The sequence below is a fragment of the Oryx dammah genome, unplaced genomic scaffold (assembly GCF_014754425.2).
Source record: "Oryx dammah isolate SB20612 unplaced genomic scaffold, SCBI_Odam_1.1 HiC_scaffold_24, whole genome shotgun sequence".
NCBI lineage: Eukaryota > Metazoa > Chordata > Mammalia > Artiodactyla > Bovidae > Oryx > Oryx dammah.
The window spans coordinates 26,458,075-26,470,769 of record NW_024070208.1 but is presented as its reverse complement, the minus strand read 5'-3'; the positions used below and the strand labels follow the sequence as shown (position 1 = coordinate 26,470,769).

The 12,695-nt window shown below is 43.1% G+C and overlaps 1 long non-coding RNA gene across 1 annotated transcript in view; it reads right to left on the bottom strand.

The window, feature by feature from the left end:
- The window catches only part of LOC120883123, a 459,333-nt gene that overhangs the window by 423,127 nt on the left and 23,511 nt on the right, over positions 1–12,695 (bottom strand). The gene's annotated exons all lie outside the window — the stretch shown is intronic.

Sequence of the window (12,695 nt, the reverse complement as noted above, 5' to 3'; positions counted from 1 at the left end):
CAGCAGAAAAAGTATTGTGTGAATTATCAATGTTGAATGGTGGTCCATAAGACATGTATTTGCCACGCCTCACCCAGATTATCCACTTGAGGGTGGCAGAATAAATGTTTTCAGCTGCCCCTATTTCCTTAGCTTGTCATTTTATGTTCATTTCTCTCACATTCCCAGAACCTGGGAAAATAGGTGCTGACTTTCAAAGAATGGGTCGGTAGGGGGTGGTTGCGGGAGGCAGGCGGGGGCCTGTCAAGACCAGTTGACTTTGCAGGTGTGTAATTCATGACACACAAGCCACATTAACACTATCATTTTAAAGGAGGAGGGCAATCTCTCTGATCTATCAGCCACACACCTAAGGCATAATTTATTCAGGTTTTGTGATGTAAAAATATCACAGCAAATTACTACTATAGATCAATGAGGTTTCACATCATCAAATATTTTAATCTTTTTGAGTTGATTTTAATTTATCAAGATGAGCTCCATCAGTATTAGAATGCTTTTTAATACAAGATTCAAGCATTTTATCTTAAAGAGAACAATAAAAAGCAACACTGGAAAGCAGGCTAAAAGATTGTTATTTTTGGAGTTTTAATTCTTGCTCAGGAGACCAAAACCAAGAAAATAATTGAAAATGTTATCATCCGCAAGAATATCTTATAGGTAAAGGTATTTGGGTGTTTAGAAAAATATTTTTAAATATACATACAATTATGTTGAACTTCAGAGGGAATTTCTTTACAGGAAAATAGAGAAAAAAACACAAAACTTATCAGATACATTATTATCTGTTAATTCACTCTGTTTTCCATATAATAAATCCCCTACTCTGTTCAAAATAAGGGAAGGTTCAACGAACTCCCAGTTTCAAATAACTGGTAACTTGGCATTAAAATAAACTTTTGAGTAAATGGAGAAGAGAGTAGAGGGTCTATATGTGATTTTATACCCTACAAGATGAAAGTGTTTGATATGAGAAAGCTTCTTCCCACAACTGTAAAGTTGCTTTCCCACCAACTTAATGTTGATGCCTGAATTTTGAGAGAAAATGGTGCATTATCGATAGCATGCTCTCCCCCGTACTTGATTCTGATTCTACAGGAGAATTTTTCCCCCAAAATGTGTAATGTGGAGGGTGCTGACAGCACTGTAAAATGATTCTTGTTTGTAGGCACACAGGTGAACTGGGATCAACTCTCTAACCTATGAAAAAACAGTTTTCTCTCCATTGGTACATTCAATTCTGTTGTCCTGATCCAGAAATGTACTTGTTCTTTTTTGATCTTTCTTTGAACCACCTGCAGCATCTGCCTGGTTCTATCACTGATCAATGAATTAACAGATTTTTAACACAGATACAGTGTTTTACACCTGTCTGAGAATCATGATATTCCCCCTTTGAAAATTCTCTCTTAACAGTATTTACCTCTTAGACCAATGTAAGTGCAATTTGTAATAAGTAATAGGTTCAGATGGTAAAGAATCTGCTTGCAATGAAGGGGACTCAGGTTCAATCCCTGGGTCAGGAAGATCCCCTGGAGACTTGAGAATGGCAATCCACTTCAGTATTCTTGCCTGGAGAATTCCATGGACAGAGGAGCCTGGCGGGCTAGAGTCCATGGGGTCAAAAAGAGTCGGACATGACTGAGCGACTAACACACACATATACAATATCAAAATTTATCCACATTTTTAAAAAAATTTAAAACTTCCCAAAACACCATAAATCAACTATATTCCAATTAAAAAGAAAAAAAAATCTTCTGGCCTGATTAATTTTTTGTGTGACTTTATTTTATTCTATCAAAACGTTCATTGAGAAATTTGTTTACAAAGAATATATTTCACAGCTAAGCAGACTTCCACTTTGTATTTCACTTAATATCCTATTCACTCCAATGGTTTAAAAAAAAAGTAAAGAATATAAATAACATGAAAAAAAGTTTCAAGGAATAACTAATGAGCACTTGCTCTGTTCTAACCTTGTTCTTTGTTAGAGAATGGATTATGTTTCCCCCTCTCCAAATTCATATGTTGAAGTCCCAACCCTCAGTACCTCAGAATGTAACCATATTTGGAGTTAAAGAGGTGATTCATTTAAATAAGGCAATTAGGGTGAGGCCCTAATCTAATATGACTAATTTCATAAGAAGAAGAAACACCACAGCTCACATGCACAGAGGGACAACCATGTGAAGAGGCAGAAAGACAAGGACCATTCACAAGCCAAGGAGAGAGGCCTGGAACAGATTCTTTACTTATGGCCCTCAGAGGAAACTAACCCTAACCTTACTCTTGAACCTCCAGCCTCCAGGACTATGAAAAATACATTTCTATTGTTTTAATCCATGCAGTCTGTGGTATCTTGTTATGACCACTCTAGCAAACTACACATTCGTATGTTAGACTGAGGGATCCAGAATGTGTCTCCCGTTTGGAGAGCCCCTTTAAAGGCCACCCAAGAAATTCACCTTGCCAGTATCCACTACCCCAAGCAAAAGCAGGTCAAAGCACATGCCACAAGTCCTCAAAGAGCTGCTCCAATATAACATCCACTGTTAACAGGATGACTGAGCCAATTCTCTAGGCTGCCACGCCCTATGCTACATTTGATAAGCCTGTCTTCCAATTCAGCTTAACCATTGGTTCAGTCAACCTCAACCCTGCTACCAGGACAGACTCTCACTCAGCCTAGTCCTGCCTTCCAGTAAAAAGAGCAGATCCAGATGATGGAGAGAGTCTATAGCCTGGGAAGGAAGGATGTGGGAAAAAGTAAGATGGCAGTAAATTTGGAGGTGAAGACTTTCCATTCACTAGTCTTTCCATTTCCAATAGTCACAAGGCTGTTGAAGTCCCTCAGGATAAAGCAGGGGTAGAACCAGAGAGGAAGATCTATAGCCAGAGGTGAGAACATCCCCATGAATATGAAAAAACAACTACAAGGCTGAGGCAGGTAACAGAAGAGAGTGGAATCATCTGGAACAAGCAAGAAGACAGCATTACTCTCCTGCCCTAAAGGTATTAAGTCAGGAGAGGGAGACATATCAGCAAACAGGTAATTAAAATACACTATGATATGTACATGATCAGGGCATGCTAGGGAGCCCATGAGAGGTAGAGGATCCCAGTTTGGGTCAGAGTGTTAAGAAGCGAAGGTTAAGGGAGAATTTGGCCCAATCGAGAGAGGAATTGTGAGACCCGCCTCTTGAGAAACTGGTATGCAGGTCAGGAAACCAGTTAGAACTGGACATGGAACAACAGACTGGTTCCAAATAGGAAAAGGAGTACGTCAAGGCTGTATATTGTCACCCTGCTTATTTAACTTCTATGCAGGGTACATCATGAGAAACGCTGGGCTGGAAGAAGCACAAGCAGGAATCAAGATTGCCAGGAGAAATATCAATAACCTCAGATATGCAGATGACACCACCCTTATGGCAAAAAGTAAAGAGGAACTAAAAAGCCTCTTGATGAAAGTGAAAGAGCAGAGTGAAAAAGTTGGCTTAAAGCTCAACATTCAGAAAACGAAGATTATGGCATCTGGTCCCATCACTTCATGTCAAATAGATGGGGAAACAGTGGAAACAGTGGCTGACTATTTTTTCGGGCTCCCAAATCACTGCAGATGGTGACTGCAGCCATGAAATTAAAAGACGCTTACTCCTTGGAAGAAGCATAATGACCAACGTAGACAACATATTAAAAAGCAGAGACATTACTTTGTCAACAAAGGTCCGTCTAGTCAAGGTTATGGTTTTTCCAGTGGTCATGTATAGATGTGAGAGTTGGACTACAAAGAAAGCTAAGCACCGAAGAATTGATGCTTTTAAACTGTGGTGTTGGAGAAGACTCTTGAGAGTCCCTTAGACTGCAAGGAGATCCAACCAGTCCATCCTAAAGGAGAGCAGTCTTGGGTATTCATTTGGAAGGACTGATGTTGAAGCTGAAATGCCAATACTTTGGCCACCTGATGCGAAGAGCTGACTCATTGGAAAAGATCCCAATGCTGGGAAAGATCGAGGGCAAGAGGAGAAGGGGACGACAGAGGATGAGATGGTTGGATGGCATCACCAACTCAATGGACATGAGTTTGGGTGAACTCTGGCAGTTGGTGATGGAGAGAGAGGCCTGGTGTGCGGCAAGCGGTTTCATGGGTCACAAGTCGGACACAACTGAGCGACTGAACTGAACTGAACTGAGAGAGGAATACCAAATGTGGCCAAGATGAGCTAGAAAGTTGTGAGAAAAACAAACCTGTGCATGAAGTAGAGGTGACTGACTAGACCCTGGCCACAGAGAGACCCAACAACCTGAAAGGCAGACTTTTAGTGTTCTCCTTTTTTATTGCTTTTTCAGTGGCTAAGTTGTGTTCAACTCTTTGTGATCCCATGGACTGTAGCATGACAGGCTTCCCTTTATTTCACTGTCTTGCAGAATTTGCTCAAACTCATGTCCTCCTGGCAGCATCCTAACCTGCTCTATAAGCTCTTCTGCAAGTTTAAACAGTGGGTGTGGTGAGTATGGCCTGGACGTCACCCATTAGTTTGGTGGAAACACAAAGCCCGTTCTATTTTTATGATGACCTCATCTTTCCTTTGACAAGCCCAATTACTTCTAAATAGCAGAAAAACTAAATTTAGTCTAACAGAAAATTTAGTCTAGACCGATAAAATTTCCAAATGCTTCTGACTTAAAATTGAGCACCTCTCTGGCAAATATACAATCTAATGCAGGTATTATTATTACCTGTCACTGTCCAGCTGAGTATTCCCTCTGCCCACAATTCTCCTCCTCTGCAATAGGTCGAATGTTTGTGTCCCCCCTCTACCAATTCATATGCTGAAATCCTAATCCCCAATGTGATGTTATTAGAAGGTGGGCCTTTGGTAGGTAAATAGCTCACAAGGGCAGAGCCCCTGCGTGGAATTAGCTGCCTTACAGAAGAGACTTTAGAAGCCCTCTACCCGCCTATGACACAATGTGGTCCACTGGAGAAGAGAATGGCAAACCACTTCAGTATTCTTCCCTTGAGAACCCCATGAACAGTATGAAAAGGCAAAATGATAGGATACTGAAAGAGGAACTCCCCAGGTCAGTAGGTGCCCAATATGCTACTGGAGATCAGTGGAGAAATAACTCCAGAAAGAATGAAGGGATGGGGCCAAAGCAAAAACAATACCCAGTTGTATATGTGACTGGTGACAGAAGCAAGATCCGATGCTGTAAAGAGCAATATTGCATAGGAATCTGGAATGTCAGGTCCATGTATCAAGGCAAATTGGAAGTGGTCAAACAGGAGATGGCAAGAGTGAATGTCGACATTCTAGGAATCAGCAAATTAAAATGGACAGGAATGGGTGAATTTAACTCAGATGACCATTATATCTACCACTGCAGGCAGAAATCCCTTAGAAGAAATGGAGTAGCCATCATGGTCAACAAAAGAGTCCGAAATGCAGTACTTGGATGCAATCTCAACAACGACAGAATGATCTCTGTTCGTTTCCAAGGCAAACCATTCAATATCACGGTAATCCAAGTCTATGCACCAACCAGTAACGCTGAAGAAGCTGCAGTTGAACGGTTCTATGCAGACCTACAAGACCTTTTAGAACTAACACCCCAAAAAGATGTCCTTTTCATTATAGGGGACTGGAATGCAAAAGTAGGAAGTCAAGAAACACCTGGAGTAACAGGTAAATTTGGCCTTGGAATATGGAATGAAGCAGGGCAAAGACTAATAGAGTTTTGTCAGGAGAATGCACTGGTCATAGCAAACACCCTCTTCCAACAACACAAGAGAAGACTCTACACACGGACATCACCAGATGGTCAACACTGAAATCAGATTGATTATATTCTGTGCAGCCAAAAACGGAGAAGCTCTATACAGTCAACAAAAACAAAACCAGGAGCTGACTGTTGCTCAGATCATGAACTCCTTATTGCCAAATTCAGACTTAAATTGAAGAAAGTAGGGAAAACCACTAGACCATTCAAGTATGACTTAAATCAAATCCCTTATGATTATACAGTGGAAGTGAGAAATAGATTTAAGGGACTAGATCTGATAGATAGAGTGCCTGATGAACTATGGACGGAGGTTCGTGACATTGTACAGGAGACAGGGATCAAGACCATCCCCATGGAAAAGAAATGCAAAAATGCAAAATGGCTGTCTGAGGAGGCCTTACACATAGCTGTGAAAAGAAGAGAAGCAAAAAACAAAGGAGAAAAGGAAAGATATAAGCATCTGAATGCAGAGTTCCAAAGAATAACAAGAAGAGATAAGAAAGCCTTCATTAGCGATCAATGCAAAGAAATAGAGGAAAACAACAGAATGGGAAAGACTAGAGATCTCTTCAGGAAAATTAGAGATACCAAGGAAACATTTCATGCAAAGATGGGCTCGATAAAGGACAGAAATGGTATGGACCTAACAGAAGCAGAAGATATTAAGAAGAGGTGGCAAGAATACACAGAAGAACTATACAAAAAAGATCTTCACGACCAAGATAATCACGATGGTATGATCACTCACCTAGAGCCAGACATCCTGGAATGTGAAGTCAAGTGGCCCTTAGAAAGCATCACTACGAACAAAGCTAGTGGAGGTGATGGAATCCCATTGGAGCTATTTCAAATCCTGAAAGATGATGCTGTGCAAGCGCTGCACTCAATATGCCAGCAAATTTGGAAAACTCAGCAGTGGCCACAGGACTGGGAAAGGTCAGTTTTCATTCCAATCCCAAAGAAAGGCAATGCCAAAGAATGCCCAAACTACCGCACAATTGCACTCATCTCACACGCTAGTAAAGTAATGCTCAAAATTCCCCAGGCCAGGCTTCAGCAATACGTGAACTGTGAACTTCCTGATGTTCAAGCTGGTTTTAGAAAAGGCAGGGGAACCAAAGATCAAATTGCCAACATCTGCTGGATCATCGAAAAAGCAAGAGAGTCCCAGAAAAACATCTATTCTGCTTTATGGACTATGCCAAAGCCTTTGACTGTGTGGATCACAATAAACTGTGGAAAATTCTGAAAGAGATGGGAATACCAGACCACCTGACCTGCCTCTTGAGAAATCTGTATGCAGGTCAGGAAGCAACAGTTAGAACTGGACATGGAACAACAGACTGGTTCCAAATAGGAAAAGGAGTACATCAAGGCTGTTCACTGTCACCCTGCTTATTTAACTTTGATGCAGAGAACATCATGAGAAATGCTGGACTGGAAGAAGTACAAGCTGGAATCAAGATTGCCGGGAGAAACATCAATAACCTCAGATATGCAGATGACACCACCCTTATGGCAAAAAGTGAAGAGGAACTAAAAAGCCTCTTGATGAAAGTGAAAGAGGAGAGTGAAAAAGTTGGCTTAAAGCTCAACATTCAGAAAACGAAGATCATGGCATCTGGTCCCATCACTTCATGGGAAATCGATGGGGAAACAGTGGAAACAGTGTCAGACTTTATTTTTCTGGGCTCCCAAATCACTGCAGATGGTGATTGCAGCCATGAAATTAAAAGACGCTTACTCCTTGGAAGAAAAGTTATGACCAACCTAGATAGCATATTCAAAAGCAGAGACATTACTTTGCCGACTAAGGTCCATCTAGTCAAGGCTATGGTTTTTCCAGTGGTCATGTATGGATGTGAGAGTTGGACTGTGAAGACGGCTGAGCGCCAAAGAATTGATGCTTTTGAACTGTGGTGTTGGAGAAGACTCTTGAGAGTCCCTTGGACTGCAAGGAGATCCAACCAGTCCATTCTGAAGGAGATCAGCCCTGGGGTTTCTTTGGAGGGAATGATGCTGAAGCTGAAACTCCAGTACTTTGGCCAACTCATGTGAAGAGTTGACTCACTGGAAAAGACTCTGATGCTGGGCGGGATTGGGGGCAGAAGGAGAAGGGGATGACCGAGGATGAGATGGCTGGATGGCATCACTGACTCGATGGACGTGAGTCTGAGTGAACTCCAGGAGTTGGTGATGGACAGAGAGGCCTGGCGTGCTGCGATTCATGGGGCCTCAAAGAGTCGGACACAACTGAGCAACTGAACTGAACTGACCCACCTTCTACGATGTGAGGACACAGTGAAAAGATGGACATCTTTGAACCAAGAATCAGCTTCTCAATAGACATCAAATGCTCCAGTACTTTGATCTTGGGATTCCCAGCTTCCAGAATTGTGAGAAGTAAATTTCTGTTGTTTATAACGCACTCAAGTCTATAAGAAGGACTCTGTCAGAAAGGGCGGACAGTGGTTCTCCTTAAGGGCCAGTCACCCTCTCTTTTTCCTTTGATAAATTTCCCTTTTCTTGCCTAACTGCCCGGCTCTCTCTCTTCTTCTCTGCACTCACCCTTACATTCTGGAGCTGAAACCCCAGAGGGAAGATTCACTGCAAATGGGTTGTCCCCTCCCTTAACTCTGCCGAGAAATGGAGACAAGCTCCAGGATGGGACTTCCCACTTGCCTTGCTGGACTGACATCCCCACATCCACCCACATTTCTTCCATTGGTTTCAATGGTAAGTGAAATCTCATTCCCTCGGATCCTCTCTCTCTCGCCAGGTTTCCAAGTCTTAGCACTAGGCAGGAGGATCCACACTGCCCTCAGGCCCTTGGCCTTGTGTCCCGTCTGACTTTGAAACAGGGTACACTCACTTCAAAGCAGACTATTATTACTCTCTGAGAAAGTCCTGAGAATGGGGACGCCTTTTCTCTCAGACCTTTCTCCTTGTTTTATCTCACCCTTGTCTACCCTTCCTATTCAGCTGCAATGGGAAATTCTTAGTTCCAGCCCTCAAAATCTACTCCTCTAGGATGCCCTCTCCGAAACCTGAAAGCCTTGGGCTTCCAAGGGGAGATAAGACCAAAAAGACTTATTTACTATTTTAACAGTGTTTGGCTGCAATACAAATTTGATAAAAGGTCCCAATCACCAGAAAATAGAACTCTTCGATTATAATACTCTACAGGACCTCGATAACTTCTGCTGCTGCAACGGCAAGTGGTTAGAAATCCCTTATGTTCAGGTTTTCTTCGCTCTGTGCTCTCGACCCTCTCTCTGTGAATCCTGTTCTACTTCTCAAATACTCTTAGCCTTACTCTGGGCCACATCCTTCTAATATAATGTCTCCCGGATCCCTGTTCAGACTTTTGTTCTTCTTCCTTGGACTCTTCTGACCACAGCCCACCCACCCTCTAGTACTCCCAATCACTTGCAGCTCCAGATCCAGTTCCACAACCTCCACCTTATGCCCCCTCCTCCCTCCCTCCTCATAAGCTCAGGCCTCCACCACTAGCCACCACTGCAGCTCCCAACCCCCTTCCCCAGCCTGTGCCTGAGATTAGCTCTGAGACCTCAGCCCCACCCTCTACCCTGAGGGTCCCAAGGCTTTACCCCCGACCTCCCTAGATCCCCTCTCCATGCCCAGTCCAAACAACTTTAAAACAGGAAACTTCACTGCAGGACCCTGCTCCTTCCCCTGCTCTACTCCTCCCTTTAAGGGAAGTAGCTGGAGCAGAAGGCACTGTTGGAGTTCATGTCCCATTCTCAAATCTCTCCAGTTTTCCTCTGAACGCAGTCCTACTCTCGACCCTGTGACACTCATCCCTAATTCTTCTGAGCCAGCCATTCATACTTGCAAAAAGGCAGAAGAAGGCCCTCAAACCCCTCAACAAGACCTTTTAAGTTTAGACTTTAAGATTTTCAATAACTAGGAAGAACAGGCAAAGCTAGAGAAGACCCAGTGAGATCAGGCCAAATACCACCTTTTATCCACTGCCCTGCTCCAAGCCTCCATCAACCAACCAAGAAATGAAGCCACCTGGGCCCTGGGCCCGCTCATGCCTCAAGCCAAGGCCCCCTCCAGGTCCATGTCCCACTCTGGCATAAAGGGACATTGGAAGGTCGACATAACGACCTTCTTATCAGTGAGACATGTGGATCCTATCAGTTATATCAGCCTGGTTGGGCAGGTCCTGTAAGGAGAATCCTTAGCACATGGTCTACCCCCATTGATTTAGTATGTGAGGCCTTGTCTCAACTGGAAGCCTCTTGTTACAGACTGTTTGGCAATGCAACCAAGATCTCAGCTATCTTCCCTAGCTGACCCCAAGCGCACAGCAGCCTATGAATTTCCCCAGGCTGAGCTTGGTTCCAGGGGAAGCTGAAGGTGATCTCTGCCTTCTCCTGATTCACGCTGTTATTTCATCAGGGCCCTTCATGCTCCAAAGGCAACAGAGGGCTCTGCAGAGCCTGTTGTTTTAGCAAACTCTTAAAATGGCACATTCCTTTCTTACTTATTTGCTCAGCTGCAAAACTAAAAATGAAGGTTTAGAATATGTTTCCCATGTTTAGACACATGGTCAGAATAAATCTATCCACTCAAATGCTCTCTTTTTCTCCCCCAGTCCTGACCTTCTTTCTCTTCACAGTCATGTTGCACAGTAAGAGTTTCTGTGCTCACTTTCTTCACTCCCTCTCCTCATATTTACTCTCTGTTGCAATCTGACTCCATTCCCTGAAAGTCCTCTCAGTAGTCATCATTTATCTTCACATTGTTAAATTCAATAACAGTTTACACGCTAGCCTCCTTTGACCTCACTGTGGCATTTGATACTGCTGTCCTCTCCCTTCTTAAAACTCGCTTTTAGTGTTAGTAACACCATCCATGCCTAGCTGTTCACCTCCTTCTCTGATCATTTTTCAGTTTCTTGAAAAGCAGGCTCTTCCAGTGATTGCCTCAGTGATGCTGCCACCACAGCTTTAGGGCCTGATTTTCAATCCTGTGCTCCTCTGTCCACATATGTTCTCATTGGCCACCATGTTTAAGTCTCTGCTCTCTTTCAGTGACAGCTTAAGACCCAGTGTCTCCATCTCCTTATACTCAGCTCAGACATCAGTGCTGGGCTCTGGACCCACAGCATCTGCTCTGTGTTTGACAATTCTAACTAAACGTTGTCTACTCATTTCCTATACAATATGAATTAAAACCTCTTTCTCCCTCTGCATTCCCCTCACTGGAGGCCCAATCATTTCCCTAATGACCTAGTAAACCCAGTCATTCTATCTGTCCCTTCTATCTTCATCTCCTAAGAGTTGGGTTTTGCTTCCTAAATATACATCAGGGCTCTTTTTCCTGCTTGCCAATCACACTGCATGATCTTAGGCCCTCACTACTACTTTTTGCCTGGAGTACTGCTTTCTCTAGGCTGTACCTACACTTTTCTCTGCCCAGTCTCCACAGTGATTTTTCTAGAGCTATAAATCTGTTCGTGTCAAACTCTTCAGGTTCCCATCACTTTCAGAATAGAGGCCAAACTCCTCAAACTGGTACACAAGGCCCATCAAGATCCAATGGTGAGAAGTTCACACTCAGCATCACACTTACTAGCAGTGGAAACATAGACAATAACTTAACCTTTCCATGCCTTGGTTTCCTCCATCTGAAAACATACATGATATCACTTATGAGATAAGATTGCTGGAAGGATTGAATGAGGAGATATGTAAAGCAGCTATGGTAGTGCCTAGCACATCCCAAGCAACTACGGTCTGATAGTAGCTGACTTTTTTTAGCTGACTGAGGGTGTTAGTCTAGTTGCTCAGTCATGTCTGACTCTTTGCGACCCCATGGACTACAGCCGACCAGGCTCCTCTGTCCATGAAATTCTCTAGGCAAGAATACTGGAATGGGTAGTCATTCCCTTCTCCAGGGGATCTTCCTGACCCATGGATCAAACCTGGGTCTCCTGCATTGCAGGTGGATATCATCTGAGCCACCCAGGAAGCCTGTCTTTATGACCATCCTTCTAATCCTTCTCTTTCTTTCCCTTTGATTGTATTGTTCTACTTCACATTTCTGAAAACAGCCTGTGGTTTCATTCTTCTGAGCTTTTTTTTTTTTACCTTCTTGCTTCCTTCATCTGTATTGCCTTTCTCCCATTATCCATCTAGCTAACACACATTTTAAAAATCTCCTCTCATGTCACTTCCAGGAAACCTTCCTTACCTTTCCACTTCAATCTGATTTAGCTTTTCTCCTAGTCTTCAAGAGATGGAACACCAGACCACCTTACCTGCCTCTTGAGAAACCTATATGCAAGTAAGGAAGCAACAGTTAGAACTGGACATGGAACAACAGACTGGTTCCAAATAGGAAAAGGAGTATGTCAAGGCTGTATATTGTCACCCTGCTTAGTTAACTTATATGCAGAGTACATCATGAGAAACACTGGGCTGGAAGAAACACAAGCTGGAATCAAGATTGCTGGGAGAAATATCAATCACCTCAGATATGCAGATGACACCACCCTTATGGCAAAAAGTGAAGAGGAACTAAAAAGCCTCTTGATGAAAGTGAAAGAGGAGAGTGAAAAAGTTGGCTTAAAGCTCAACATTCAGAAAACAAAGATCATGGCATCTGGTCCCATCACTTCATGGGAAATAGATGGGGAAACAGTGTCAGACTTTATATTTTTGGGCTCCCAAATCACTGCAGATGGTGACTGCAGCCATGAAATTAAAAGACGCTTACTCCTTGGAAGAAAAGTTATGACCAACCTAGATAGCATATTCAAAAGCAGAGACATTACTTTGCCGACTAAGGTCCGTCTAGTCAAGGCTATGGTTTTTCCAGTGGTCCTGCAGGGATGTGAGAGTTGGACTGTGAAGAAGGCTGAGCGCCAAAGA